General features: G+C 38.0%; 1 long non-coding RNA gene across 1 annotated transcript; it reads left to right on the top strand.

The window, feature by feature from the left end:
• Positions 1 to 8,702, top strand: LOC115349537. Its single transcript, XR_005933786.1, has 3 exons — positions 1 to 284; positions 3,348 to 3,481; positions 5,646 to 8,702. It is a non-coding gene; the product is annotated as an uncharacterized LOC115349537 (long non-coding RNA).
• The last annotated feature ends 377 nt before the right edge of the window (positions 8,703 to 9,079 follow it).

Raw genomic sequence — 9,079 nt, 5'->3', positions numbered from 1 at the left:
TGCTGCACGACTTGAAACACCTCTTGCTCGCCTTCTCCTAAGTCTTCCTGTTTTTCTGATTTTCACCATTTTTCCTATAGCCTAAAATCTGTCTTTTCTTCCTGTAGGTAGCTACAGGTCTTCTGCAATAACAGAGTGATAACATGACACATGGAAAGATTCATGAGAACCTATGGAGTGTGACCCTCTGACATACAACTCTGTCCCAGTCCAAGATCACCTATGTCTTTGTCATTCCTTGACAGAAAACTGTTGAGACTGTTTCTGGATACTGAATAACACCTGTAGGTACTGTGTTCTAATCCCTTGCAATTTCAGAATTTTTCCTAATATTTAAGATTGCTACAAGTCAAACTCTTTATTACATGTCCTGTCTTGCAGTGATTTTAGATATGTGAAGGCTGTTATGCTGCTTTGTTTCAGTCTTTCTTACGGATCATGATTTGTAAATCTCCCGTATGTTTCACTGTGCTGTAGACTCTTTCTTTGGTCCACTTTTTCAGTAGGCATGGCATCCAAAGCTGGACACAGTACTCCAGTTAAAACTTCAGTGTTGAGTAAAGAGAATATCATTTAGTATGTGCAAAAATGCCATTTATCAAACTTAGTGTCCTTCCTTTTTCATAATACAACATCACTGACTTCCATTTGTAGCGTACTGTCACTCCCTATCCTTCTCCGTGTAATTCCTGCCTACTCAGATTTTCTTATTTTATGCTTCTCCAGATGATTATTCTGAAGGGTACAATTTAGCACTTCCTGTTGAAACTCTGGTCTGTGACAGCTTAGCTAGCTGAATTGCAGAAGACAAGTTACTGGATACTGAACAGAAGGAATGTGAGGAGGAACCACTGAAGATTTTGTACAAAAAATATTAGGTGATTGTGAATGACTGCCTCTGGCACTGGGGAGGAGTTAGTCTTTGGGAAATTAACTTTACGATCTGGCCAGAAGTGTTTCCTCTTCTTAAGATCCAGTTTTACGTTTTGAATAGTCCGTGTGTGTACAACCTCCTCTTGGAGGGAGAGCAGGCTGGAAATTTGTACCAGTATTTGCTTTTGCATGCCAAACACTTCTGTTGTCTGATGGAATACTGTGCTTCCTGAAAAAAATTCTAGAAAACAACATCATGCAGAAAACAGGAATGATCATAAATTAAGTCTTCCTGATTTCTCTCTTAGTACGAGAAGGGATACAAGAAGGTAGCTGCACAATCCCAGTTAGTCTGTCCTGCTTTTGGTTGTGTGGAGATTCCTTTAAGACATGAAAATCTTGATTGTTTAAGCTTACTTATATGACAAAAGAGGAGGCCTTTTTTTTAGCAGAACAAATCACATACTGTTTAAACAAACACTTCCCGCACACTGAAACAAGACAGCTGAAGGTACTGTAAGTCTATTCCTGGTTTTCTTTTTTTTAAATGTTTCAAAATTTTTGTGTCTAAGAATAAATTATTTTTATTTTCATTCATTTTGGAGTGCGTGCCTACAGTTAGTTTTTGTAACAGCAAGCTTTTCCCTCTTTCAGTTTATAGAAATTACAGACTCTGTGGAGCTACTTTCTCTAACTTTTTTTTGGAGGTGTTATCATCTTAACAGGAACATCCTAACAGTGGACTTGCAGACTGCTTTAGAAATTCATATATTAGGTTACATATTGACTTGGGAAATGTCTCAAAACAACATACACTTTACATGGTGTTTTGGACTACGTACTTTTCCACAAAAGCTCAGGTAGAAGTAGATCACCTTACAGAATCTCTGCAAGACACAGGATGACTGTAATGGTGCGTATTGCCTCTGACTCATAAGCTGTACACCAGCACAGTGCAAAGGTTAAGGACAAGATAAAATGACTTGGTGCTGTTTTGATTTCCTGAGGGATTATTGTTTTTACGCAAGACATGGGGAGTGGGGTTCCTTTTGTGAGGACTGTTTCTGTGCCAGAATTTGAAAGTATGGGCTAAAATTGATCCTGTCAACTGTGATGACATTCCTAGTTTTTGCATCAGAATCTTAAATTTGGATACAAAGATCTCCGTTGTAGAAGCCCCATCTTGTGGACAATCAATCCATGACTACTCAGCAAAACTGAGATTTTAAATACTTAGAAAATCTAAAGATATTTTGGTAGTCTTTGCAATAAACTGGGGATTCTTCATATTGCTGGCCAATACGGAAACTTCATTCATGTGTAGAAATCGCATATGCTTTTTGAAGACTGTTTTCACAGGTAAGAAATAGCAAATTACAGAGAGGTGATAAACAGGGATGGAAACAAGGATGTTGTCCCCAGAACTCTGCTTTAAGTCTGAATCGGCTAAAACACTAACAAGCCTTGAATTCCCAGAGTAGTTTCCTGTAGCATTTGTATAGTATAAATGAGTCTTTGGGTGGCAAAATCATATAAGGGCAGAAGGACATTCTTTGGAAAAATTGTTAAGACAGAAAGAATAGCAAAGTAGGCATGAAAACTGAATATGGAAACTTTGGGAATATCCTTAATGAGATACTTGGTTTCAGCACAAAGTAATGGAAAAGGGTAAGCAACTCCAGACTCACTGAGCCAACATACTGGGTAGAAAGAGTGTTAGGAAGGTAAAAAGAGCATGAAAACAAGCCTGTGATAAAAGCTATTTTCAAATTTCAATATGACATTAGTACAATATATTATATATTCTATTATATAAATAATCTATACATACAATTAGAATAGCTTTTTGTCACTCCGAAGAAATTGGATTAGTATATGATAGTTTTCTATTTCTTCTATATGAAGAAATTAGAAAACTGTATGATGGTTTTCCATTTAATAGTAAAGGCTATAATAAAGTAGCCAGAAAGTGTAGCGACATCTAGGGAAAGTTTGGCGGAGGTGCCTCCATGCTAAAACATCTGTAGCTCCATTTTTTACTTCTTAGGTTGGCATTTGACAGTCATACTACATTCAAAAAGAATAATATCTTGCACAACATAACCTGTTGAGGTACGTAATGAATACGAGAATATGATCTTTATTTTAAGGTTTTAGAATGATCCCAGTAGGATTTTGGAGTGGCGGTAGTAGAAAAGAGCTGCTCTTCACTGAATTTGCAAGTTAGATCTGTGTGAATTTTAAGCAGGAGACAGGTGTGTGCTTAAATCCAATCTACTCTTCAGAAGACATCTTACACCTCTAACTGAAAATGTAACCACTTTTTTTTCTGAGAAGGTAGTGTACCCAGGGAAAGTTTGGCTGGAGTGGCTTGCATGGAAGGGATGACAAGAGTAAAAAGGAATATGGCGGGTGAATGGGGTGCCATACCAGCCCCTTTGTTGGGAGGAGAGCAGAGGTTGCTATTCCTACAGGTGGATGTCTGACTAAGCACGGTGATTAAAAAGAGACAAAAGTTCATGATCTGGACATCACAAAGCCAGGAAAGAATTTCCTAGTTCTTACCAAGAGGAGTCTGGATGAAATCTTCACTTTAAAGATATATCAGGTACAATACATTTTAATACTTAAAATTCCCTGTAAAAGTGACTGTACATCTGCCACTTTACAGTTTAGTTTAAAATAACTGTTTACTTCATATTGAATCTAAAGACTTAGATTTTCATCCTTCAGTAGTCCGGGAATTTCATAAACACAACTCATTCGTAACATAAATAGATCTAAAAAAGTCACCATTCTTAATAAATTAACAGATAAAACTATAAATGCACATTACCAGCATATTATTAAAAAAGTCACAGAAATGCCTGTGGATGCTTAGGAGTTCCTGACTGACTCCTTTTAGTTCTCATAGCAATCCAAAGCCTCTTTTGAAGTAGAATTCTATGGGTTCAGTGAAGGGCATCTTTGAGGAATTGTCCGAGCCAGGGCAAAACCTTTGAGAAAAATGCATATTCTCAATTTTGACCTTAGTCTGCTCCTTAAGGAAGGGAATATTAAGACTTTAGCAATCTACAGGACTAAATTTTTTACCTCATAGCAAGGTGCTGGAACCAGCACGTGCAATAAAAAGAAAAATCTTTCTTAGTGTGAAATGAAGCCATGAAAGGAGCTTTGTGGGTCCTTTCTGTGGAGGGTGTTTCTTCCTCAAGAGACCAGGAACAGCAGATGCTAGTTCACTCCTCAAGGGAAGAGCATATGAAGTGGGAACATCTACTTAGAATTCCCTGCACTTAAATAATGAAGCATGAACAATTCAACAAGAGGAGTACAGACAGACACTAGTATGGTGTGAAATCTAGAAAAGCTGTAGCCTAAGAAAAGAAAATTAATACATAAAGCTTGTAATAAAAGGGTGTTGGAAAGCAAGAATTTATTCCAGAGGTGTCCGGGGAGGGAATAATGACTGCTCAGAATCCCTGCTCCACCAAGTTAATTCATTGTAGTACAGAGAAAGGACAACCCCCTGGTATAAAGGACAGACTATTTCCTTATTCATTCTGAGCAGAAGGCTCTAGAAAAAGCCAGTGTTGGTAAAAGCAGAAGTCTCTGGAGGAGTATAAGACAAGGCCAAGCATTCAGTAATACTTTTTTATATTAGATTGTGTTAGAAATTATAGTTGCTTGTATATATATGCTCATATGAGAAGGAAGGAAACTGATGACATCAAGACACTGAAGAGTAATCTGTTGCACATTCCCCTGCTAATATGTACGATAAAATGTTCAATTGCAGTGTATCATAAACAGAGGGTTAATTGCTAAAAGTTGCAGATTAATATGAATCTCTTGTACTAATAGATTTTATCAAGAAAATACAGCAGGACTAGAAACTCAAAGCTTAAGTGTAAACTTGCAGTAATCCACTGGCAGAAGAATTGTGTAGGTGTATAAAATTGATTTGAAAAGGAATGAAGAGGTGTGACTGGTGAATTGCTACTTTTTGAAGATAAAAAATCAGTGCATATGTAGGTCATGTTTAAAAAAGAAAGTACATCTTCATCCTTATCTCTTTATTATGCACATTTTTGTAAATGTTTTCTTTGGTTGCCTCTAGCTTTTCTACTATTTTAAATCTTTGCATATTCATTTTTTATTTATATAAATATGTTAAGAGATGTAATAGTACTGATATATCAAGTGATTTAGCATTGAAAAAGATAGAAAGATTTTCAATGGCCATTTGAAAACAAGGTTTGATGTGTTAAGTTACTACAAAATTAAATATATACAGTTGAACTCTGAGCACTTGTGTTTGTAACATATTAAAGTGTTCTCTTAAATCTGTGTCTCCATAATGACATTTGAATTCCAACTTCGGTATGTAATTTTAGTATAGTACTTTATTTTTGATTTTCAGCTTTTTCAGCTTATGTTTGATTTGCAGCTAGGCGACTTCAAGCAGATTCTTCTTCTTAATCAAAAGGAAGAAAGCTTTTGCTCTACCTCTTTATAAACTCACCAGAACCAATCCTTCATACCAGAGTTCATGTTTTATTGACCAGACAGTGTTTTATCTTGGCAATTAATTTCTGCAAGGATACAGTGCTGTAGAAACTATTAAAGAACAGTATTGATGTTGCTGTAGTATTTTACCAGAATAGTTATTTAAAATATACAGTTCATTACTTACATTTTCATGTCTGTGGTATTAGCCTGTTCCACTACCCTGCACCTGTACTGTCTCTGCCTTGTGTCCCTTCCTCTTCCAGCCCTGTCCCTTTCTCTGGAGCTGGTGAACCACCAGTTCCACATTGCCGTAACACCACTGCCACTTGCATTAGTCACCACCGTAGGATGCACTTCCCCAGAGATGGATCCTGATCCCTGTGCCTAAACAGATCAGCGAGGTAAGGAGAAGGCAAGGCCCCTGCCATCACCAAAGACAACTTGAAACTCTTCCAAGCTTTGTCCAAAAGGTTCAATAATAATCCTACAGTTCCTTGTGGTAAGACACTTTTTCTGGTATTAATGTCATGAACATTTTTAAATGGCATCAGCCATTAATTACTATCACAACTTTTAATTCTGTGTTTCTTTTTCAAATTTTCCCCAGTTCAGTCAGAACCAAAAGTTAATGCCCATTGGCTGATTTCCAGTGCATGCCTCCACGGAAACTGTTGCCTTTAACTGGTGGAGAGATCAAGGCTTGAACTGAGAAAAGACATCTGTATCTTAGAAAACAAATTAGTGTTTATGTTTTAATTTATAAGTTCCTGGCTCTTTTATGGTTCCTGTTTTTCAAGTAATGTCTCTTTGGATCCCTAGCTGATGGAGAGTCAAAATGGAAAAGGTCCATGAGAGAATGATCACAATACAACATCTGGTCTGCGTTGGAAAAAGCTGAGAATGATATTCAACATCTCTGAGACCAAGAGGCAGCTATGAGGCACTTTGAAAGTCAGTCTATAAAAAATCGTGCAGGTTGTGGCCTCCTGGGCCAATCTAGCATTGTTTTGGGAAGAGCTACTCTGCTTCCTAGCATCTGAATTTTAATCTCAATTCAGCACGGATATGTGAGAGGTGGGAGTGGTATGAAAGGTGTTTGCTTTTCCTAATGTTAATCTGAATCCCAGCATTGTCCATATTGTGTTTTTTTTGCCAGTCTCCCAATTTTCTTTTGAGCATGTTAGCTGAAGAGTCAAAAGGCTTTCCCAGGGCTTTTGGCATAGCTTTATAGGAAAAAAAAGATGGAAAGGACTTTGTGTCTTTTTGGAAGAATATTTTGCATCCTGCTTTAAACTGTTCCAGAAGGTAAATGGGTATTAGCTAGACTGTGTATTGGCTCATGTACTGCTATGTCACTAATGGCAAGGAGTTTTGCTTTGCCTAATTGTTCCTGTTTTCTGCAGTCACAGACTATCGGAAATGCAAAAAAATCATGGACCAACCCAGGCAGTAACGGTACCACTGGATTCAGAGGGAATAAACTCCTTCCACTACATGACACTTTGATCCTTTAAGTCATCGTAGCTTGTGCAGAACAGAAACAATTTGACATGTATAACAAGAAACGCTACAAATTGTTTGCCAAAAACATATACTGCAGATGGAAGAACTGATGAAAATTGTTTATAGATGAGGAACTAAATGTAGATTTTTCAAGAACAAAGTTGCTGTCTTCCTTGCCAAGACAAACAAATTTGATAGAACATCTCATTGCTTTAGGCTGCCTGCGGACCCACTGGAAAGTCTATGGACCTTTCTACACAAAAAATTTGTGTGTTGTCAATACATAATATTGTCCACAGTTGCACTGTGGCAGCTGCAGAGGAAGTGGAAGGTTCTCAGGAATACATGAGGGAAAACTGGATTTTTGGCTCCTGAAACAATATGGAGTGCTTTTGGAAACTGTGGAAGTTTATGAGCTGGATGTTACTGCTACAAAAGGTTATCTGTGAGTTAAACGTAATGGTGATTAATCTGTTATCTTTAGATCTCAACAGTAACAAAATTATGAAATTGAGAATTCCTGTTCTTTAGAATTGCAGTTTTCCAAGATGCCTTCATTCCTATGAAGATACCTGGTTTTGCACTGTTAGAGTTTTTCAGGGTTACCTTTAGAAATGTGTGCACAGATGTTTTTACAAGGCAGTATGTAGTCATCCCAAAGAACTGTTTTTAATGGGCCAGTTCTTTAGGAAAAGCATGTAACGAGCATAAATACAATCCCTGATACTGACATAAAACATGTATTAGCAGAATAATATAGTTTCTATTTCCCTGATGAATAGCAGGCCCTGGAAATATAAAACTAATAATGTCCTTAAAATTCTGTTGTATCTGTAAACATACAGATTGGAAAAGAGGGCCAGCAGCATCTTGGGCTGCATTAGGAAAAGCATTGCCAGGAGGTCAAAGGTGATTATTCGCCTTTACTCAGCACTGGTGAGACTTCAGTGCGAGTACTGTGGCCAGTTCTGGGCTCCCCACAAGAAGAAGGACATGGACATACCGGAGCGAGTGCAGGAAATGGCCATGAAGATGATTAAGAGAATGGAGCATCTGCCACATGGTTGCCCAAAGAGGTTGTGAAGTTGGCATCCTTGAAGATACTTAAAGCCCAACTGGGCAAGCTCCTGAGCAGCCTGTTCTGGGTGATTCTGCTTTGAGCTGGGGGTTGGACTGGATGATCTCCAGAGGTGCTTCCAACCTCAGTGATGCTGTGAATATTTGAAGCAGTTTGCTTATGTCTTGTCAGCATTTTAGCTGGAACTTGGCTGTGTAGGAATCCTAAAGAAAGCAAAGGCTGTGACCCTAAAAATACATCCAGATGGCTGAGGCCCAGAAAAGGCATAATGAGAGCTGCTAAGTGTTTTGAATGTCTCCTCAGAGTGATATTTGACTTAAAAATACAGATATGGAAGTGACTTGGGTCTTACTATCAATGACACTGAATACCTATAATGATCTCTCACTTCAGCTGGACCACAGATGGTAACAACCTTTGTCTTTCTGAACACCTATTTTAGTTTAATCTTGCTCTGGAAAATCTTAGCATATACTTTACTCTAGAAATGAATATTTGGTGTTTTATGGTGCAGAATTTGTTCATTTGTTACTCGCTTTCTTTCCTTACTAGTATGGATATTAACAAATTGCAATGTATTTTGACGTATTACTTCAGTAATAGGCACATACTATGTCTCAAGGAGTTGAGAATATCGTAATTTGAACAAGGAAAAATCAAAATATGTAATTACATTGCACAAGTCTTATGAGGAGCAGCTGAGGGAACTGGGGTTGTTTAGTCTGGAGAAAAGGAGGCTGAGGGGAGACCTTATCGCTCTCTACAGCTACCTGAAAGGAGGTTGTAGTGAGGTGGGTGCTGGTCTCTTCTATCAAGTAACTAGTGACAGGACGAGAGGAAATGGCCTCAAGTTGTGGCAGGGGAGGTTTAGATTGGATATTAGAAAAAATTTCTTTACTGAAAGGGTTGTCAGGCATTGGAACAGGCTGCCCAGAGAAGTGGTGGCGTCACCATCCCTGGAGGTATCCAAAAAACGTGTAGACCTGGCACTTCAGGACATGGTTTAGTGGGCATGGTTAACAGTTGGACTCGATGATCTTAAAGGTCTTTTCCAACCTAAACGATTGTATGATTCTATATTCTATGGCACTTAGTTTGTAAATATTCTTAAAGCAC

The sequence above is a fragment of the Aquila chrysaetos genome, chromosome 12, assembly GCF_900496995.4.
Source record: "Aquila chrysaetos chrysaetos chromosome 12, bAquChr1.4, whole genome shotgun sequence".
NCBI lineage: Eukaryota > Metazoa > Chordata > Aves > Accipitriformes > Accipitridae > Aquila > Aquila chrysaetos.
Note: the sequence above shows the minus strand (reverse complement) of the source record. Positions and strands in the feature narration are given on the sequence as shown.